Genomic DNA, 23,180 nt, shown 5'->3' on the forward strand with positions numbered 1-23,180 from the left:
AAAACATACAGTGCTGTAAGCAAGACCTGTGTATACATGCCTCTTTGTAAAAGAAACATTCAGAAGTATTTGGGAAAGGGTTAGAAGCTCAGTAACTAATGTGGCTGTTGTTCATTGCCCTGGACCTGAGTTCATTTCCCAGAATCTATGGCAGAGGACTACATATACCTGTAATTTGGTTGAGAGGAAAGTGAGGAAAGGACAATCTCCACGGCATAATGGGCAGCCAGCCAAAGCTGCCAACAAGTGATCTTGTCTTTAAAAGGAAGGAAGGAAGGAAGGAAGGAAGGAAGGAAGGAAGGAAGGAAGGACAAAAGTGAACAGTGCCTAAGGAACCACACCGAGGTTGAGCCCGGGTTTCTACGCGCACATGTGAGGTGCATAAGCTAACGCACATGCACCTTAGGAAAGATGGAGTGTATGTGGAGAGCAGGAGGATATGATCAAAGCATCTTACAGATGTGAAAATGTCACAGTGAATCCCTTAGTTTGTACAATTAATATATATTATTTAAAAGGTTCAATTTTAAAAAGACAATCTTTGTAGGCATTCAAACTCACAAGAGTGAATCTTGGACACTAACACTGCTCAGAAGAGAAGCTAGGATGGAGTGCCATGGCTGAACACCCTTAAAGAAGAGCTACAGAGAAGAAAGCAGAAGCCCTGGAGGCAGGGACTCTGATATAAAAGGTTTAGACTGAACATGCTTTGCTCAAGCAGAGCCATAAAGAGGAATTTCTGTTCTTTCCCTTCCTTTCTTAAGTTTTCTTAAGTTATATCTATGAATACATTCTCTTCTATCTCCCATCATATAACAGTTTTACAATCTTTTGTTTGTGTCTCTGTTTTGTTTTTCTAGACAAGGCTTCAATGTGTAGCCCTGGCTTTCCTGGCAGTGACTCAACAATTTATACCTTGGGATGAAGTAAAAACTTTCACAAATAGGAGCTGGACAGTAAAGACTACATAATATTTGAGTATTGGCGAAATGCCACTTTCTCCATAAAATCTTTCCATGCTACCTTCAAAGGTCCCTTTCTTGTAAATCAAGGCCATTAAGTTATTGTTTCTAATACTACATAATTTGATAACAGCTATATTAAATTAAACCCTATAAAACTAGTAATATTTAATAATTAACTTTAAATGGACAATTAGTCTTATACACTTTAATGTTCATTTCTGCTATTTGTATTTCAGCATCATCTTCTCCATCCATGACTAGTCATTAGGCAACTCAGGCTCCTCTTATTATTTACTGTGACATTAAAATATCTGCTGAGCTTGCCTCTAGGTCTTCAGTCTGTCTACCTTTCACACAACTTGCAAACTAACAAGAAAAATTTCCATGTGCGTGGGATCTGATGGTGGCAAGCCTGGTGCATATCTTTCCTTATAAGCTGTGAAATCTTATTAGAATGCAATAGATTATAAGTGGTACTTTAAAATATTTCAAAATCAGCTCTATTCAAAATAGTAATGTATTTTTAAAATAATAACTGAATTATCTTCATTAACAACTTAGGAATGTGTTTCATAAATGACTATGCAAGCAAGAGGAGCAAAACCTGACCTTTATTTAATTCCAATGAAAATAACTGACATACAGAAATGAACTGTACTTACTGACCATTTCTTTTATTTTGATGAATATAAAAAAAATACAGAGAAGGAAGAGAAAACCATTTAAACTTGCATGATGGTGCACGCCTGTAATCCCAGCACCTAGGAGACAAAGCTAAGTGGATCTCTGAGTTCATGCCAGCATAGTCTAAGTTCCAGGTTAGCCAGAGAGACATAGTAAGACTTTGTCTCAAAAATTAAACAAGAACAACAACAAAAGAAGACCTTTCAAGCATGGATAAATATAGGTGTGTAAACCTAAACTAAATTAATATTTTCTGTATGACTAAACTTTATGCTGACACATTTTTCCATCCACAAAAGAAAACAAAATAAAATTCTAAATTCTTAAAGTATTTGGGGTGTCAATTTCCAAGTTCAATACTAAACAAAATCATAATATGATCCCAAAATCTGAAAATATTTATTTTCAGGATAACTTTAATCATCAATTCACTTATTTAGATGGTAATTTGAGGAAACTTTAAGGAAATTATTCATGAAAAAGAAATTTTCCACAGAAAAAAAAGCTCACAACTTAACACAGGCAAAAATATAACTATGAGCACATTACTTCAAATTATAATTTACCAGCAATATTGAAACAACCCGAACAGCATTTCAGAGATACTGTTTTATTAGCATGGTCAGTTTCAAACAAACTTGCAGAATATGCCCACAAAAGACCAAATGAAAAAAATGCAAAAAAAAAAATGAAATTTCATTGCTATCATAAATTAGTGATCACAAGCAGTTTATTCAATTATATGTGAGGACATGAAATTTAGAAAATCCTCTTATAATAAGCTGTCTGTTCTTATAAACTCAGAACTCAGAAAACAGGGGCAAAATCATCATGAATTCAAGCACAGTAAGATCCTGTCTCACAATACCAAGAACACAACAAAGAAAACAGGCTGCCACTGGGATGCATGCCTATCATACTGGTTATATCTTCTACTAATGCGATAAACAACATGACCAAAAGCAACCTGAGGACTAAAGGGTTAATTCTTCTTAACAATTTCAGGTCCATTACTGAAGGAAGTCAGGGTAGAAATGCAAGGTGGGAAAGGGAGGCAGGAGCTGAGGCACAGTGGAATGCTGCTCACTGGCCTGCTCAGCCTGCTTTCTCATACTACCTGCTCTGGGGAGGCACCACCACAGTAGGCCAGAACTTCCCACACCAAGCATTAATCAGGAAAATGTTCCACACGCTTGCCTATTCATTAATTTTATACGAACATTTTCTCAATCCAGGTCCCTCACTGAGGACTCTAGTTTGGGTCAAGTTAACAAAATAACTAATCAGCAAACCTATAGTAATAGAACTCACAAAAAATTAGGACTATCTTAAATAGTAGGCTAACCTAAGCTACAAAGTAAACTCAAGGTCAGTACTGGCTATATAGCAAGCCTCTCAAATTAAGCAAATAAAAATAATAGCAACAAAAACCTTGAAATATGGGTGATGAAATAAAACATAATTCTCTCAGAGGTTTATAAAATGTAAAATGTTTAGAGCCAATGATAAAGTTTGTGGGACCACAGAATCTCAGTAGCAACTATTCAACTTGGAGGTAAATGAATAAGAATGGCTAATAAATTCAATTTTATTTATAGAAACAAATTTGAATTAAATATAATGCTCATATGTCAAGAAAAAGCACTCTTCTTTCATTTGTACAAAAGCATTTCCGCAAAGAACCAGACTTGTGTATGAGCTAAGTACAATGTTAGGTCAGATTTAGCTGGCAACCCACCCTCTACATCACACTCCTAATTAAACTGCTATGCCTTTATCACAAAGTGGGTCTATACTCCACGTAACAGAGTTTTACATCTATTTCATGATTGTTTAGTATCTATCTGCTATTTTCTGTTCCAGAGTCCTAGTTCATTTCTTACTTTGACAACTGCTCAAAACTAAACGAATAATAAAAAACTAGACACGCAGTCTATTAACATTTGTAATTCCAGAGATGTTTGTTCCATCAATTCCCTCCTAACAAATCACTACTGTTTAAAAAAAAAACAAACCTAAAAGCATAGATCATCTTAAAGACTTGATATTTAATATCTATGTAAAATATATCTAATGACAAATCAAAGAGCAGATTTTTAAAAAGAAATGCTATTGAAACACTAGCAAATATATAAATACACACACACATATATATGAGGAAACAAAAGTTATCATAATACATAAGAAAAATGTACACCCTATATTTCCTGAACAACATAATACTTAAATATAATGATGAAATAGACTCTAGTTAACCACAAATTTGAAAAATGAAAGATCCTATGTAAAAAGGTTTTATAAAAAAAATTATATAACATGCACTGAAGAAAAGACAGTATCTTCAACAAATAATGATGGAAAAACTGTAGGTTCACATGCAGAAGAATAAAATTAGACCCATATCCTGTACTCTGAACAACACTACAAAAAAATCAAAATCTCAACTGGAAATCTGAAATGATGAAACACTAGGGGAAAAAAAGCACAGGCAGTACCTTAAAAAGATAAATATAGGAAAAGGCTCTCTGAATAGAAATTCACTTGCCAAGGAATTAAGGTAAATAATTGACAAAAGAGACCTCATAAAACTTAACAGTTCTGTATAGCAAAGGAAAAAAACCATTAAATGTAAAGGAAACCCAGAAAGCAAAGAAACTCTACCGATAGATAGATAGATAGAGAGATAGATAGATAGATAATCTCTACCATTAGATAGATAGACATAGAGACAGACAGAGATAGATATATATGAATGAAAGAACTCAAAAACAAAAAGTTAAGAAACAACTCAACTCACATGTCTATAAAATACCTCAAAGTGTTTTATCAATGAGGAGTAAAACAAATTTGAGATTATATATCACCCCATTCAGAATAACTAAGAAGGAAATAACTGAGAACCAATGATGTCAAGGCTATGGAATAAAAAAATTCACTGTTGTTTGGAATGCAAACTGGTGCAACTGTTGGGAGCCAATGTCTAGCAGGAAGCGGCTATCAGCTTTGCAGTCATCTCGAGCCATATACCCTGACAAGAGACTTACTTTTCAACAGCCTACAGCAGCTGAGCACACTCTGATAAATATCTTGTTTATCCCACATAACTTGTTTTTATGTTTAGTGCCCCCAGCTGCAAGGCTCACTTGGTATCCAGGCCTGCAAGGCATGCAGTGCACTTGCTATCCACCACGCCATACATGCCTGTAAGGCGCACGTGCTATCCACGATATACATGTCTGTAAGGTGCCACTTGCAAGGCACGTGGCAAAAGCGTATAAATATCCCAGACTTCCTTTCAATGAGAGAGACAATAAAAGAGATGCGAGACTTGATGAGAACCTCTGTCTTGTCTCCATTCTTTGCATCTTTTCCCCTTCATCCCCACTCTCTCTCTTGCTAGACCCGGACCAGAGCAGCAGCTTGGGTGGGACACAGTGGCCCCCAAACTGGGCAGCTCAGGCCGGGACATGCAACCACTTTAAAATTCAGCATAGATCTCCAAAAAGCTTAAAACAAATCTCCCTTCTGACCTGTCCGCATAGAGTCCACTTCTTGGCATCTGCCCAAAGGACTCACAGCATCCTACTCCACAGATGTGGAGTGAACATAACTGTGTGAACATAGCTCAGCTATGTTCACTGCTGCCCTTTTCACAATAGTCATGAAAAGAAAACAATCTAAGTTTCCATCAACACATAAATAATGAAATGTAGTAAATATATATACATGGGAAGACTACTTAGGTGTAAAAAAAAAGTGCAATTATAAAACTGCAAAGTACAAAGAACTTGAACAATAATATTGAGTAAGGTAACCCAGACCCAGAAAAACAAATGCCACATGTTCTGTCTCAACTGGGGTTCCTAGATCTAAATTTCAGATGTGAATAGCCACAGAAACCTGAAAAATAAAAGTGAAAATGAGGGTGGGTACTAGAGTTTCAGATGATTAGAAAGGAGAAATGGAAAAAAAGTGAAGGAAATATCTAATAGGGAAGGGGTAAGGGACACCAGTACAAAAGGAAAGGAACAGATGAGCAAACAAGTAACACCAAGGATGTTTGAAAAAGCCTCAAGAATCCATATTACTTCGTATTTACTTAAAATTGAATACAATCCCTATAAGTTTATATGTATGCAAACACACACACACAAAAAAAGCCAGAGGGGGAGGGGGAGGGGAGGGGAGCGGGAGGAGGAGGGGAGGGGGAGGGAGGAAGGGAGGGGGAGGGGGAGGGAGGAAGGGAGGGGGAGAGAGAGTGTGTGTGTGTTACAATAAAGAAGAGGGAAGAGGCCATCAATTTGAGAGGAAGTATGGGAGGTCATGAGTGATGTTGGAAAAAGAACAAAGAAGGTGAAAATGATGTAATCTACATTCTAATTAGAATTTTCAATAAAACAAAAAAAACAATGTTTCTAGGCTTTGAGTTATCAATTCTTAGAAGCATTAAAAATTAGGAGTATTTTGTGCCTCCTGATGAAGACGAGACATAAGAGTAGCTACCATGACTAAGAGACTATACCTAAACCTCATCAACTTGTTCATCTTGACTCAAAAATGAATGTGTAACAAACTGTTCATACAACATTATGAACTGTAACATTAGTATAAAACTAATAGAACGATAACTTCTAGGAATTGGACAGGTCAAACAACCAGGTTCTTCAGTAGATCAAAAACAAAACAAACAACTAGTTATTTATAGAAATAATTCTACAGATTAAAAAAGATTTGAAAGTAGTCTAGAGATACAGACTTGGATATCAACCCCACAGACTGAAATGCGGTACTGCTCTGAAAGTCAGAAGAACAGTGACTCTGGGAAGGAGGAAGGCTGTAGCTCTCATAGACCATGGGAGGGCTTTGATGTAGCAGACAAACCTTTACCTGTAATGCAAATAACATTTATATGCATGTACAATAATTTAAGATGTATGTCTTCTTTGGAATAGTTTTCAACATCTGTGTTCTATTTTACAATGAAAGGCTTAAAAATAGTTTTAAAGAACTAAAAAATAGAATTACATCATACTTAACTAAAATGGAAAAATAAAGATTAACAATTTATTAAAAGAAAAATATATATAACAAATGACAGATGGTAATAAAAATAATGTAGTGAGTCTGGAACATGAAGTGTTTAGTGGTGTATCATATGCTGTAGGTGCAGAGATTCAATCTCTGCCACTGACAAAAATAAAAATTATAGTATTAAGTCAAATAAATATCACCTAAAGGTAAGTAAGCTAGATTTTTCCTTTTTTGAAAAGTTCAATGAAATACATTCTAGTTAGCTGGTCAAGCAGAAACAGGAAACCTGATGTACTGATAGAAATGCTCACGGAGACAGTATAAGACACCTAGGTAAGATGCCTTTGACACAGAGATTAGGGAAAGAAGATATGATAGATAACGTAATATCAACAAAGCGAAAACAGAGATGGATAGAATTCTATGAAAAAGAACATATTTCTGTAATCAATTTAGTGAACTTTAAAGAACATGAACATACTATTACTTTTATTATTCCTTTTAGGGAGTTTTGGATATATACTCAAAGATTTCTTGTATCACTACAATGTTCATACAATCAAAGATGTACCGTGATCATAGTATGGTTAAGTTTTAACAAGGCTTCAATACCTGATCATTTGTATAATGTTTCAACTGTCTCATAATATATATTAAAAGATGAAATGTCACAGTTTATTTTATGTCTCAAAGGTCTTACAATATATATTTTAGCAAGAAGCATGTCACAATTCATTTTATGTTAACATGATCCTAAAACCAAAGTAAGACAGACCAAAAGACAGAGAAAGAATGGTTTCACAATATGCTGTGACCAAGAAATCAACTTCTTGCAGATTCTAGCCTTAAGCTGAAGGAATGGATAGTGTAACAGAACCACAAACACATAGCTAACTGAATGTCAACCTAACAAATATGTAAACTGTGAGGCTCAAAACTGTGAAGGCAAAATTATTTAATGAGAGAAGTACAATTCAACTGAGTCTTAAAGGCTGAGTAAGCTTCCCAGTCCTTCACTAAATTCAACAGGAACAGAAAAGTAGAATCAGAAAGGCATGAAGGTGCTTACAGGAAGTTATTTCCAATCTTTACCCCAGTACTCGTTGATTCCATAACATACCTGTGAGGATCTTACCACACGTTACCTCTGTTTTTCAAAACTCATCTTAAACAAATGGCTATTATTTTACCATTTATACTAAAATGAATAAATACAGCAATGGGATCTGGACACCGAACCTTGAGTATACTACCTATCATTTCAACTTTGGACCTGCCAAACATTACACAGACACGCTAGGCCAGACAATAAAAGGAACAAAAAGAGGGAAAAGTTAAACTGAGGGGAAAAAAATCCAATTTAAACATATTAATTGAGGTGCCTTGGTCAGTTATACGAGAAACTAATTTTAATACATGAAAGTTAATTTCATGGCTTTAATCTATCCCTATCTCCAGTGTTTGGAATATCTGATATTTGGATGCTGTTGCTGGTTATCAGTACTGTGCTGCTCCATGAGGAATGGTAAAGCAAACCTGTGTGTCTGGGGACCCAGATATAATGGGATATATTAGTTTTGTAAATTTCTCCCTATAAACATCAATTGCAAAAAACCTAAAAGCTTATGGAGATATCACCTTTTCTGCATGATCATTTTTTCACGAAAGGATTATAGAAATTCTTTCAGCTAATTCATTAGGTTACATTTTCTCAGTCCTCTGCTCGGTTAATGTATCATCATGGATCACGTCCGTATGAGTAATAATGCTGATTAACCAAATATCACATTCTCATAAATATTTTGTATGAATGCTTTCTATGGAAAGAGTCTATTAAATACTAAAGGAGAGGAATAACTACTATAGTTTTAGTTGAAAAGGCAAACCTGTGCATGGTTAGCTGTAGAGATATTTAAAGCACGTATGCAAGAAAAGTGACAGACAAGAACGTGAAAGGCTCAGTTGCAAGGAAATATCATTTCTATATGCAGTACTGCTTTTGTTAACAAGGGATAGCTCTTCAAGTCAGAATAATTTATATTCGCTTTTTAATTTTTTATCAATTTTTAAATGTCATTTATTGTTTTGAAATTATATAAATTCTCCCTTTCCTTTCCTATGTCCAATCCCTCACATAGGTTCTTCCTTGCTTTCTTTCAAATTAATGGCCTCTTTTCTCTCTCTCCCTCCCTTTCCCTCTCCACCCCACCCCCGCCCCGTGTGTGTGTGTGTGTGTGTGTGTGTGTGTGTGTGTGTGCGTGCGCGTGTGCACTCTTCCCTGGGGAAAACAATTTTTTTCTGCTCTCAGCATTTCTTAGTTCTCTGTGGTCTTTGTGTATGGTTGGGGCCTCATGGACTTTTCCTAGTCTAATTTAGCATATCTCATGTTGTCTGTGTTCAGTTCATGTTTAGGTCAGCATACTGACGGTAAGACTTCTGACACTACTAGGAGACGTAGCTTCACAATAAACTTCCTGATCTTCTGGCTCTTACAGATTTTCTGCCCTCTCTTCTGCAATGTTCTCTGAGCCTTAGGTGCAGGAGTTGTACTGAAGATGTGTCCATTGGGATTGGGTGCCACAACCTGCATTTTGATTGGTTGTTGTATTCTGTAATGGTCTCTGCCTGTTTACTTGATGAGAGATGGGGACTACACTTACTTGTGAGGAGAAGGACAAACACTTAGAATGTAGATAAGATTTGTGCTAGTTTATTAAAGTAGCTGTTGTAGGGTCTCCTTCAAGGTCCATGATTTCACTAGCCTTTGCTAGCCCAAGGTCATTTTCAGTACAAGTCATATGATTTTTCTCTTGTCGAGTATGTCACCTGGTGGTCACTGTCAAGGTATGTGTCTCACTGCTGTACGTTTAAGTTTACCATGCTATGATGATCATTCTTGGGGATCCTTCTATTCATGAAATTGGTGCATAATATATTTAATAAACTCCATTAAAGAAAATATAAATGTATAGTTTCCAAATAGACAGAAACATTAAAAATTCAAACAATGACTATTTATATTTCAAGTGAATGACTTTCTAATTATAGGTCCTACTATGTGGCCACATCTTGCAGTGAACATGTTATCAATCAACAAGGGAAGTCTCAAGCTCATGCTCCTCCTCGGTTTGTCTTCCTCAGTGGTTAGTACTTGAACTACTAGAACTATAATTCAAAGTATTTCAAAATTTATGTCATAGCACAATATTTGAGACCATGTATTTGGCACACAACAATCCAGAGGAAAAAGCACATGAGACCACAACAAAGTGACCGCTTCTCACTGGGGCTGGGACGGGGGAAGGGAATCACTATCTTTTCTCAACAAATCTTATAGTTCTAGAGATATCTTAACGTACAAAGACCATAATTCAGTAATATGTAAAGTAAGTTTGCATGCTTCAGCTACTCAGTAACATGACCATTCTATACATAAGCAAAGTACCATATTGTATGCACAGTCACCTATAAAATTACGGACTTTTGTATAACTTAAAGTACAATCCTATTCTAAAGAATTATGATACTAAAAGATTAATGTATATTTCTTTTAAAATGACATAAATATTATTCTTCAAAGATCCATGTGGTAAATGCCTGCTTCCAAGCGTGCTCCCCTGGGAAGGTGATAAGACTGACAAGAAGTCATTAAGTTGCTGGGGCTTGAGGGGATGAGAAGAGCTCGACCGCTTTCCACTTTCTTGCCTTTTCTATGACTTGGCCATGAAGTAGATGCTTTTCTCTACTGGGCATGGCCACCATGCTGTACTGCTTCATCCAAAACCTAAAGCCAACTGGATCAAACAGATCTTCAACTGAAACCTCTGAAATAATAAATAAACAAAAAATTTCCTCTTTTTAAGTTTACTTCAGATCCTTGTCATGATGAAAAGCTGAGGAGCATAATCAGAGACAAATTAAAATATAGAAACAGAAAAAAATATAGAAACAGAGAAGTCAACAACACATAAAACTCCTCAGTTCTTAGGTGACAAAGGGACATACTAATAAGCTATTTATCAGAAAGTCTTGTGCTAACCTTAAAATTAGTAAAAAAGTTGAAAGAAAGAAAGAAAGAAAGAAAGAAAGAAAGAAAGAAAGAAAGAAAGAGACCTATTCCTTTTACTACCTAAAAACTGACCATGGTTGGCCCCCAAGTAATAAAATAATAATCTGCCAAATAAAGAAGAACATCAAAGTTACTTTTAAGATAATATATTGAGAATTATACTAAATTTCAAATAAAGTATGTAAGAGGAAATTTTCAAATAATTCTTTATTTCCTCCTTCTTCCCATATTTTCTATTCCTCTATCTTTCTCTAGACATATATGAATATGTGAGATTGGTTTACATTTGGTAATGAACATGGCAACACAAACTATAAGAAATTTGCTAGACTGTTTTGAGCAGATAATTTACTCCTTGAAAATAGGAATCTTATTGATCACTTTCCCCCAGACTCAAAGTAATTCAGACATTTTAGTAAACAGGGAATCTTACCCTGCTGTTATATTCAAAAGTAGGTACAAGAAGACTTTACCAAAATGAAAAAAGAGCACAATTATCTTTCTATATTTCCTATCCCAGACTATAAATACAAACACACACACACACGCATGCACACCCACCTCCTCATGTATATATTCTGGCATTGAATTCTTGAACCCTACCATTATCCTAGAAAATTGTATTGAATTTCCTACCAATTATTGTGTATGTACCTTAAAAAGAAGCCTAAATAATCCATTTTACACTAAAAACATACATCACTCATTTTAGACTTCTTTTATGGTTAGTATTACAAGGAGCCAACAAATAATTACAAGAACTAGTGAAATGTCTCATAGTCCTTAGTTTGGAGAATAGCCTGATTAAAGCAGACCATTCACTAATAAAGTGCAACTTAATAAATCATGTGGAATCTTATTTTGTTCAAACCCTTACTAACTCATAGCACCATCTGTTACCATCAAAACTATATGACAAGATATGATATATAATTAATAGGTAAACAACAATCTAATTAAAATGGACAAATACTCCATGTTCCTGCCATTTGGGAGCTCTAATTACAGACTAAATTTTAAGCTTGAATTAAATATTTAAGCTGGAAAATTAACTTTCCTTCTCGAGCCTTGAATACATTAATACAGATATGTGAAGCGACTTCCTGATGGGAACTTAAACATGTAATTTAGTTTCATCAAAGCAGTTACTAATTGTTAAGCAGCAGTACCTTACCATATGTACACAATAGCTATTTAGAGCTGAAAAGGTGGTTGTAAAGCACCCCTCTGCAACCCTTGCCTGACATAAATACAGAATGTATATACAGCCCAATAGTTAATATTACACACTGAAAATAAATTATTTTGAGTCTGCAACCTTCACTACTTTCTGATAACAAATAGAAATTGTCAATAAATAAACAAAATAGTCCTTATAATAAAGTATAAGCATGAAAAACAAATGATCAAAAACCTGATATTTAGGCATAAAATAATTCTATTTTATGATTTACTTACTAAAATTAGGTAAACCCTGGCCTACTGGCTGAAAGTGACAAGGGACTGGAAGGATGCTCTTCCTCTCTGACTCCTCTCCTCAGGGAATGCAGCAGCTCTGCAAAGAACACAGAGAAACAAATCAAGAGGACACAATGAACCTTCCACATTTTCCATTTCTTTTTGAATGCAGAAGGATTTAGATAAAATAACACCAGCAGGCAAGTAAAGGTAAAAACTCTCTAAAAATGTAAGAAATACCTCTGGGTTTTCGCTGTACATTTTGCTAATAGAATGAGGGGAAGGAAAAAGAAGAAGTAATGGAAGAGATAGAAACTGCTAAATAAACATGCAAGATTCTTTTTTTTAGAAACATAATAAATCCCTTTTAACTACAACATACTAAAAAACAGCTCAACAATTCATTGTAAGGTGGTTTACTTATAGAATAACATTGCTGAAATGGCTTTATTGCCCCTTCCACTTTGTGTGTGTGTGCACACATGTGTGTTTGCGTAACAGTATTGCTAAATTCATGTGTATATACTTCACGTGCCATGTGTCCTTAGCAACTGTCAAGGACAGATAAAAGTGTCAATAACCTAAAATAGACAGTTGTGAGCCACCATGTGGTGCTAGAAATTGAAGCTGGATCCTCTAAAAAAGCAGTCAATGCTCTGAACCAAAACACCTGATCTCTACTCCTAAACATCATGCTTTATTAATCATAAGAGTTGCATAACCACAAAGTTTTACTAAAGAAGAAAGGCCTATTTTTATAATTACACAGAAAATATAGAATACTATACAGTGCTTTACAATCAAGATCATTAGCAAATAGATACCACACAATTTTTACAAGATTAAATTAAAATTTCTGTATTTAAGAATAAAATGAAGACTAGCAAGATGTCTCAGCAGGCAGAAGCTTGCTGTGTAAACCTGAGAACCCTATTTGATCCACGGGACCCAAGATAAAAGGACAGAGAGAACAGCCTTTATTACAGACTCTCACATTCACACAAGCACTGTGGCATGCACAACCATGTGCACGCACTCACACACAAACATTTCACACAGGTGCGCACACACATGTGCATGGGGCACACACACACACACAAATTCACATGTGCATGCATACACAAACAAGCATGCACACATGTAAATAAAAACAAAATAATCTTAAAACGAAACTTCATTTTTGTTTCATAATAGGAGCTCTATTTGGTACATTACAGTAAATTGCTGTCTTCTCAGCTGTGTTTGCTCATAATACCATTCTTTCCTTTGTGGTAAGATCCACTGGCACCATAAGGTATGCCCTGAATCTCATAAAGAACTATACCAACAGAACAGGAGTCTCCACAGACAAAAGACAAGAGCATTTTTTGAACAATTATTTGATGTAAAGATTTAATTTCCAGATTGTTCTATAACATGTGCAGATTTGGAAAGAGGATAATCAGTAATTATAAATAAAAATTTTGATGGAAAACAAAATTTGGCTTGTTTAAGCATCATGGTTCTTTGCTGATACTTAATCAGCCAATAGCAGAAGTTCCTCCATAATGCAGGCTAGAAAAGTCTATTCAATCGTATTTAAAATCTGTATGTGCTATAAAAGTACATATTATAGAATTTACAAGGATTACAACTATATAGATATGAAATTCGTGACATATTGATTAAACATATTGAACAGGTTTTAAAAACTAATTTATATAAATGATTATAATAGCCTATATTATGTTTTGCTATTGAAGCATATGGTAGTAAATTTAAATTTAATTTTAAATTTACATGAATATAAAAAGTTCCATAATTTTATCCATAATGCATATGAAATGGCAATTAAAAGGACTGTATTTTATATAGTTGAAACTAAAGTCAATCAATGCAAAAACTAAGTTTATTTCTTAAAAAAACTCAAAGAATGATTCATTAGTTAAGAACAAGAAAAAATGCAATTGTTTGACAAAGTCATATTGAAAATCATCCAGTAAATGTTTATATTATATATACTTACAATTTACATTCTATGATTACAAATTATACTTACGTAATTATAAATGTGAATTTAGCCACAAGTGAAAACTTCTACTATGTATTTATATTATATATACATACATATACATATATATATATATATATATAGTTCCAGTTAGTATGAAATAGACATATATGCAGACAGAACCCATGATGAAGAGACAGGTACACAGTAACTGTACCTCAGGAACCTTAAATGTGTTCTAAAATGAAGACATTCTTCAAGGACCATAAGTCTTTACAGTAAGTCAGAGAGTCTATCCTGATTAAAAGAATGGTTCATCTCTAGGGTTCCAGTCTGACTCTGAGTCTAAGATACTATGAAATAATATGTGGATGCTAAAGTAGGAATGAATGGCTATTGATCTTACCCCAGTTTCATGAGGTCATATATCCAGATTGTTGTTTTCAAAAAAAAAAAAAAAAAAGATCTAAGATACTTTAAGATACTTGAAGTTTACATTTTTAGTACTTTCAAAAGCATTATCAAATCTTTATCATTTCAAGCTACATTACAGATATGCAATCTTTTGAACTTTATTTTGTATATATGGCACATGCTACATAGCAGTTCATAAATATAAATATGAATTTCCATGTGCGGGAATCCAGAGGCCAATATTGGGTATCTTCCTCTATCACATTACTTTTGAGAGAGGGTTTCTCAGAGCTCACCAATTTGGAAAATTAGGCTGGCCAGTGAACTTCAAGGATCCTCTTGTCTGCGCCTCACCCAGTACTAGGATTACAGGTGTGCACAACACGCCAATTTTAATGTTGTCTTGAAATCCACACTTACTTCCTCATGCTTTGGTAAACAAGCACATTACATGGTTCCTTTGCTGAAAGGAACACATGTTCCTTGTTACACAGATGCTGAAAACCACATACATCATCTAACTTATATCAGGATATCAGGAAACTTGTAAAGACAAATAAGTACATTGGGAGAGATGAACTGACTTGACTTTCTTTTCAGAAGTAAAAGAAGCACACAAGTATTTTTTAGTCTATTAAAAAAATGAAACATTAAAAAGAAGATTTTTGAAAAGAACAGGTGTGTATTCCCTGATTACTATAGAAGATTTATTCTCTCAAGAAACTTGACATTAGCCAGGTGTAGTGACTGACACATGCCTTTTTAATCTCTGCACTTGGGAGTCAACAACCCGCAGATCTCTGTGAGTTTGAGGCCAGAATGGTCTATACAGAGAGTTCTAGGACAAAGAAAGCTATGTAGTGAATTCTTGAATCAAGAAAGAAGAGAAGGGGAGGGGAGGGGAGGGGAGGGAAGGGAAAGGAAAGGGAGAGGAGAGCAGGGGAGAGGAGGGGAGCAGGAAGGAAGGAGGGGAGAGGAAAAGAGCAGGAGGGAAGGAGGGGAGGAGGAAGGAAAGTAGGCAAAGGAAAATGAAAATGAAAGAGGAGGAAGGAACCTGGATTGTAGGAGGGTCTGAAACCTTACTTTGCAGAAAAGCTTCAGTATGGAAGTCAACTGTTAAAACGCCTTTACATATCCTCAATGTTTATGAGTATGACTCTATGAAGCATACACATCTTTATCATTTTCTGTTGGTAAAATTTATTCACAATACACATGATGGGATTTCAAGACAACAGTCTTTTCTGAAGGCTTATTTTTTCAAACCCTCCATGTCCTTTGTCTTCTGCATTCCATCTGGCCCTGAGCTGCTGTGCTTCTCTGCCCTCATTACTACCTCAGACTCACTAGTTCCGTGTTGGACTATGCCATTGTAAAGGTGCACTCTCCGATTTGCTCCAATATCATCTTTTCCTCACAATCCTGGACATTAGGACACACTCTATATACCACTTCAACTAGCATCTTACAGATCACTGTCCTCTTTTCCTGAGCTTCATCAATTGTTAATACCATAAAAATCTTCAACACAACATCTTATATTTTATGCCCAACTTGCTGAAAGCATGGCTGGTAATGGGGTAACAAGAATTTCTTCCATCCTTAATCCTCTCATCCAAGTAAAACATCAATATCCACTATGATAGCAAAGGAACTATATGTCTTGGACAATAATTCTTGTTGAATAGTCGTGGGCTAACATTTTGTAGCTGACCATCAGGATCATATTGTTCCTAGTAAGGCCATATCCTCCATAAACTCCTTCACATTTTCAGTCATGCTATGGACCATTCCTGCCCAATACAGGACATCTGGAAGGCAGATGCCTCAGGATCATGATGGTTCTGATTGAGGCTGTACAGAGGTGGACCACCATGTGAGCCTCTGCCTCCTCCACTCTACCACAGGGGTCATGCCCTCACTGCAGTCTGTAGGCTTCCCTTGCTTACTGCACCCTCTTTCCTTTACCTTAAACTTCCTAAGACTTTACTCAAAATAGTTCTTAAAAATTATAATTCCATGCCAGTACCTCCTGTACCTGGAGATCCTGAACGGTCATGTTCTAATTCTCTTATGTCTAATATTCTCAAAAAAAGAAGCTGCTGGAAGAGGTCGTTAATGTGGTGCCCCTGGTAGATCTAACCCACCCCAGTAGATGACCACATACCCAAAATATATGGGCAGCAATAACAGAACTAAATGAGTTTAAGAAAAGTAATGTGGTCACAAAGTAGATATGGAATGAGGAGTGATGTGGGAGAGAATGGAGGAAGAAGATGAAGATGATCAAAATAAAATGTATGAATTCTCAATGATGAAATTTAAAAAAAAAAATTTAATGCCATCCTCCTTGGCAAAGTACTATTTCTACTAGTCTTGATTCAAAGTTGTTTTATCTTTTCATATATACTGCTTTAAAATTAACTAACTTACTTTCCCATATCATAAACTCTCTCTCTCCATTTAGGGTCTTATTCTTTGACCTGAACATGAAAACATTTTGAAGGTGTTTCTTAAATGAAAAGAACACTAAAATTTCATTTTGCATCTCTTTCTCTAATAGGGAGGTCTTCACGTACTTCATTTGCTGGGAGCCATCAGGGCTCCTTGCTGTAACCAGCCTACCTCTGGGCAGACAGAGTTGTGCCTCACAGTATCCCACTTCTAATGTACATAAGGACATCATGTGTGCCACATTCAACACCTCACTACTGATCCTCTGTTGTCTTCCTTCACTTCATGTTTCCCTCCTCCATCTTAACAAGTTCCTCTTTTCTCATCACACTGCTTGCTTAAAGCTCCTCAACTTATTAAAGATCCTATCCTTCTCTCTCTGTATAACCCTGTGCTGTCTTGTAAAACATGCCTACTTATATTCAATGCTTGAAGAATGCTAAGCACACTATTAAATATGCTAGGCTAATAATACTTACTAACATTAAGGATACCCACACTATATATGCAATTAACCTCCTGAGCTTGAGAAATGCATGTTTATCCAATCATCTCTTAAATATTTATCATCAGCATGGTACCTAGAAAATAGCCATCCTCTTCTTCAATCTCTTGTATCTAAGAAACCTAAGGGATAACAGAACCAACTAGTCATCTAAGCCTAATGATTTCATTTCCTTCTAGACCATCTCATTAGATAGCAGCTGCTACATTTGGTCAATCTAACTCCTAAAATGGCATACTCTTCTTCCTTACCTCTAATCTAATTCAGCACATGCATCCCACCCCACCAAACCTAAAGATAATTTCTTAACTAATGCCTGGGCTCTCCAACTCTTTCTCTAATCCCTACATTTACATGTGACACGCCTCTCCCTGGCTTACATCCCTTCAGAAGTCATGATGCTTGGCACTAAAATTTGAAGCTCTTCTGTGCCATCAGTCTTCCTGTTCCCCTTTCTCCTTTTAATTAAAAACTCAAACACAACACAATGAACAATGTCTTCAAAACTACAATCTTAGGCGTTACTATTGCTTAGCCTAAAACCCCAATTCCTTACTTGGGGCTGCAGTAGTTCTTCAGCTGCCTTTCACTCTCTAGTCCTCCAGAATACTTCAGACACCTTGATGCTCTGTGAGGTCTCCATGAAGTTCCTCACACCTACCACCTACATATTTTAAGAAGCCTGAGGTCTTCTGTCGCCCATTCCCACTTCTACCACATTATTCTTTGCACGGGACGATATCATACTTAACTGCAGTCTGCTCCCTATACATATCCAGCTCTAAAGAGAAGGAATCCTGTATTGGCTTTGTTGATCCAACACCTTGTTCTGTCACAGAAGTAAGCTGTTGAGTGGGAGTGGGAAAGTTATGAAAGGGAATAAAGATCTTTAGTATCTCAAGGGCAGTATTATTTTATAAAACTACAACTGTTTCTTGCTGCCTCCCACATTCACCCCAAAGAAATTGAAATCACCCTAAAGCACACTGATGTGTTCCTGAACAAACAAGACCTATCCTTTCGCTATGTTTTCATCTTTTGTGTTTATTGTTCTACTAATTCTACTAGCTCCAAAGTAATTTGGGGAGGCCCTGTGTTTCCCTGCGATCCAGATGTCTGCATCCCTTTGTACTGGACCCTTGCTTTCAATTGCTCCTGTTCCCGCAGAACCTACTGTAGCTCCTGCAAGCGGCTCCTGCTCCCAGTGAGTCCTACTTCCTTTCAGCCTGTTTTGTTAGTAGCACTATTATCACCCATGCTAGCCAAACCTTCACAACACTGCAAAATATCCATTATTCTATACACTAGCAAAGGAAAAAGAACATCTTTCTTCTAGCTTCTCAAAAATACAAAGGTCATGCTATTGTCTGCAAACATTTTAGAGCAATAGTTTTCATCCTTCCTAATGCTGTGACACTTTAATACAGTTCCTCAGGTTGTGGGGGCCCCAACCATAAAATTATTTTTGTTTGACTCATAATAGTAATTTTTCTGTGGTTATAAATCATAATGAAATTTCTGTTTTCCAATGGTTTCAGGTGACCCCTGTGAATGGGTCATGTGATTCCCACCAAGGGGTCATGAGCTGCAGGGTGAGAACTGCTGTTTTAGAATAAAACCCCTGATTTTCTTTTGTGACTTTACTTTTCTTTTAACTCAACCAACCATCCTTCTATTTCAATAGGCGTCTACCAATCCCGAGAGTAGTCTGACAAAACAAGACACAAACTGAATTCAAACAGTTAGCTTTGGTAACAGCAGACTGTCATCAGGTGCTATGGCTTGACAGTGTCCTCTAACGGTAATGTGCCTGAGACTAGGCTGATGTGCTGCTGTGGAGAACTGGAGCTTTCAGGGTGTTGACAGCATGGTAAATAACTAGGTCATGATAACACTGCCCAAGTCAGAGAAGCAGAATTGTTACAGAGGATACTGTTGGAAAGCAGGACTGCTCCAGGTCTCAGGTCGTCTCTGCCATATTAAAGAGTTTCACTGCTTTAATGGGAACTATCTTAAAACCAAAGTGGGGAAATGGACAGCTGAAAGGGAAGTAGCCGAAAACCATCAGGCAGAGAACAATCACTAATGGTATTTACACATTGTTCTTTATGTCATTAAAACACAACAAAGAACAATAACTTTTCTTCTGGTTTTGAGTTCATTTCAGTATATTTTTTGTTAAAAATATGTAGCAACATTCTAATCTTAAATAAAACAAAGAATAGAATGGTAAATAGCAAATAATAGATTTTCCCTGAGAACAAAATATGTAAATAAAATATGCAATAAACACCTGAATCTCTGACACTCCAGACATTTCATTCAAATATTTAGATGTATATAGAAATGAGAACCCTAGTTTTCAAAGCAGAGTGGAAAAAAAAACTGCTTTTGATTAATGTAATTTCATCAAGCTCTTGATGCCAGAAATTTTCACTACAGGCATCCAATCAAACCCAAGGTGTTCTCTTAGGAAAACTAGAATTTTATTTTTTTTCACTGGTTCTGATACTTTTAGTCATTTATTCTATGATAATTACTTAAGTTTTCAAAACTCTATGCTTCTAGAATCTATATTATGGTGAACAAAATGAAATTTATATGCTTAAGATTGTACTGCTTTTATTGTGATTTCTATAAGAAATAAAAATCAATATGATATGATGGCAATAATGAAATATGGAAAGGGCAAAGTCTTGAGATGAAAGACATGAGAATGGACAACAAGGGAATGATGTAGACTACAGCTCTCTTAGTCTTTTAAGTCCTGGTTAACTTTAATTAAAAAAATTATTTATAAATAATAACACACAGAATTCTGCTATATATCATATTAAACTACAGAATATGAATAGAGGCATATTTCAAACAAGTAATGATTTAAAAAACAAAACAAAGTTCAGGACTAGAGTGCTCATTCAAGAGTTAAGAGTTCGCATTGCTCTTGCAGAGGACACAAGCCCACTCTCCAGCACCTACACTGGGTAGCTCACTCTAGATCCAAGGATCTGACGTCAACCTCTGGCTTCCACAGGCACCTGCAATATTCACACTCAGATATGCACACATATACAAATAATTATTTAAAAATTAACCCTATGTTTTATTCAATGTGTGGATATTCACTTTCCTAATGCAGGTGGTGCCAATCAAAATAATAAAGATTCCTAAAAAGAAAATGAGCAAATAGGAAGCTACTTTTAAGCTTGTGAACACTATTGTAAACTGTATTTCTATTCACTGTGCACCATTATCTATAAAGTGTATGAATCCACAGCACAAATTATGATTGACATTTTAATAAAAATAATTGCTTGCACACATAACAAACTGAAACTTATCTCCATTTAAAGTTCCTATTTTAAATAGCTACATATCAATTCATTCCCTCTGAAGAATTCTCAGAGAAATATTCTAGAAATGTTGACTGTTTCATTAAGTGGGGCAAGTACAAATACAATAGCAGACATTTTAAGAAGCGAGTTCTGATGTTTGGTTTTTATTATTATCTCACCTGGTAGATAGGAATTGAAAGAACAAGGTCTAAAAATGTAGCCCAGGTAGTCTCAAATTCGCCAGGCTCTTCCCTCCATCTTCCCTAAAGGTAAGATATAGATATGTGTCACTATGGATAGCTATACATACATTTCTAATTACTACAAAATTTCATTCTTTGATTTTTTTCATTAAAGTATAAACATACATAACTTCCACTTTAGAAAATTCAATTTATCGCACATTTTTAGCATTTTTAAGGACAATGGCTTTATTCTATTCTATAAACTAATTCAAAATAGATAAAATTAAAAACATAACTAGGTACTTTACCATAAGTCACATACACATTGCAAATGTATGTACTTTCCTCAATGCATTATCAGCTTAAACCTTCATCCCCAAATTGTTTATATTACAAATTAAAAAGAAAATAAGGCATGAAATTTCATCTTTTTAGTTTAAAATGATATAAATATTTTGACCACAAACACTAGGTGTTTAATATCTTAGACCAAAACACTGCAATTAATATGAAATTCTAAATCCAGAACATACTGCCACATAAACAGTATAACAGCCAAGTACTGTCTAAGAAGCCATATGTTTTTTCCCATTGTTCAAAAAAAGGAGATGACTTCCCGTCACTTATGTTTCTGATTAGCAAGGTGATTTATGCCACAATCACTAAAAATGCCAGCAAGTGAATGAGAAAATGCATAGTGACTGCACCAGATGTGCACAATAAACAGGAATCCCATTGTAATCTCTGGTACTTAGTTTATATGAAGGTAATGTAGGAAACACTCTTGGATATGGCAAAGTCACTCTTTTTTTACATTTGACTATAAATGATATGAAATAAATTGTGTGTTTTATACTTTATGGCATGCATACATTGATAAATTAGGGATCGTTTTGTATCCCGACTTATCTACAAGACAAACCTGGCTAAGATCATGGGGATTAATTGCTTCAGAAGTGTGAAATGCAGCTTTTCCATTCTTTTCTGCACACTCAGTGAAGAAACAATGATTAATCACTGTTTAACTATTCTCTTGAGGATCTACAAGATTGCCAAAGCAGGACTTATCCTCATAAATCCAAAAAAATACAGGTTTAGATTTATAGCCAGCAACCAAAGGAACTTGAACCTACACTCATTTGTTATCAGATTAAAATAATATCAAGGTTTTAACTAAAATTTCCTAATATACAATTCTCTTTAATCAGTTATTTCAATGGGAAATTAGGTTAACAAGATATTAAGTATAGCTTGTACACAGCAGAACTGTAGTAGTAAACATTCCTTTGAAACTTGTAAATCTCACAGGACTAATAATATCAGATGAAGCAAACTGATAATCTCCCTTACCTATATAATTCCTATGTTCTATTTATATAAATTAAAATATCTGCAAACAAAACTAAGGCAAATGGCTATTTATGTTGAGAAATACTATTCTACATAGCTTGAGCTAAATAGTATCTAGGCAAAATATTTAATACTAGTTGCACATACACACATGTATACAATTGCTATGATTACATATTAATACATTTATATGTACATGTGTGTATATATAAACTTTGTGTGAATCTGGGGACTCAACCCAGAGCCTTGTGCATGCAGAGCAAAAGGTCTGACACTGATTAGTGGCTCAGATTCTGTCATAACTATATTTCTGATCACGAAAATCTTTCAACCCCTCACTTGCATCTTATAAAGGATCCAAAACCTGTATACTATTTTGAATAGAAAAAGTTCTGACATTAAAATATAGTGTTTAAGTATATTTAGTCAATTTTCACTAACATCAAAATAAACTATAATTCATAACAGTAAATTTTCCTATCATTAATGAATTTAGACATATATTTTTGATAAATAAAATGGTAATATTTCAATAATTAGTATCATGGATAGTAACATGTCAGTCATTACAAAGAAAGATTATTCAAAATTTCCTTTTAATAAATCAACTCTTTACTGACTACCAAGAATTCTCTTTTTTTATTTTATTGGATATTTTTTTTATTTGCATTTCAAATGTTATCCCCTTTCCTGGTACCCACCCCTCACGAAACCACTTACTCCATCCCCCATACCCTGCT

At 35.2% G+C, this 23,180-nt stretch overlaps 1 protein-coding gene across 6 annotated transcripts in view; it reads right to left on the minus strand.

Annotated features, from left to right (window-relative positions):
* The window catches only part of Tbc1d5 (TBC1 domain family member 5), a 469,862-nt gene that overhangs the window by 318,636 nt on the left and 128,046 nt on the right, over nt 1-23,180 (minus strand). For 5 of the 6 annotated variants that reach the window (XM_076915391.1, XM_076915393.1, XM_034521546.2 and 2 more), the window contains exons 3-4: nt 21,085-21,168; nt 12,208-12,304 (exon numbers count right to left, since the gene is read on the minus strand). The gene's annotated coding sequence lies outside the window, so the exon portion shown is untranslated. The remainder of the gene's footprint in view (nt 1-12,207; nt 12,305-21,084; nt 21,169-23,180) is intronic. The other variant, XM_076915394.1, reaches the window with a different exon arrangement.

Source organism: Arvicanthis niloticus, chromosome 17 (assembly GCF_011762505.2).
Source record: "Arvicanthis niloticus isolate mArvNil1 chromosome 17, mArvNil1.pat.X, whole genome shotgun sequence".
NCBI classification, from domain to species: Eukaryota; Metazoa; Chordata; class Mammalia; order Rodentia; family Muridae; genus Arvicanthis; species Arvicanthis niloticus.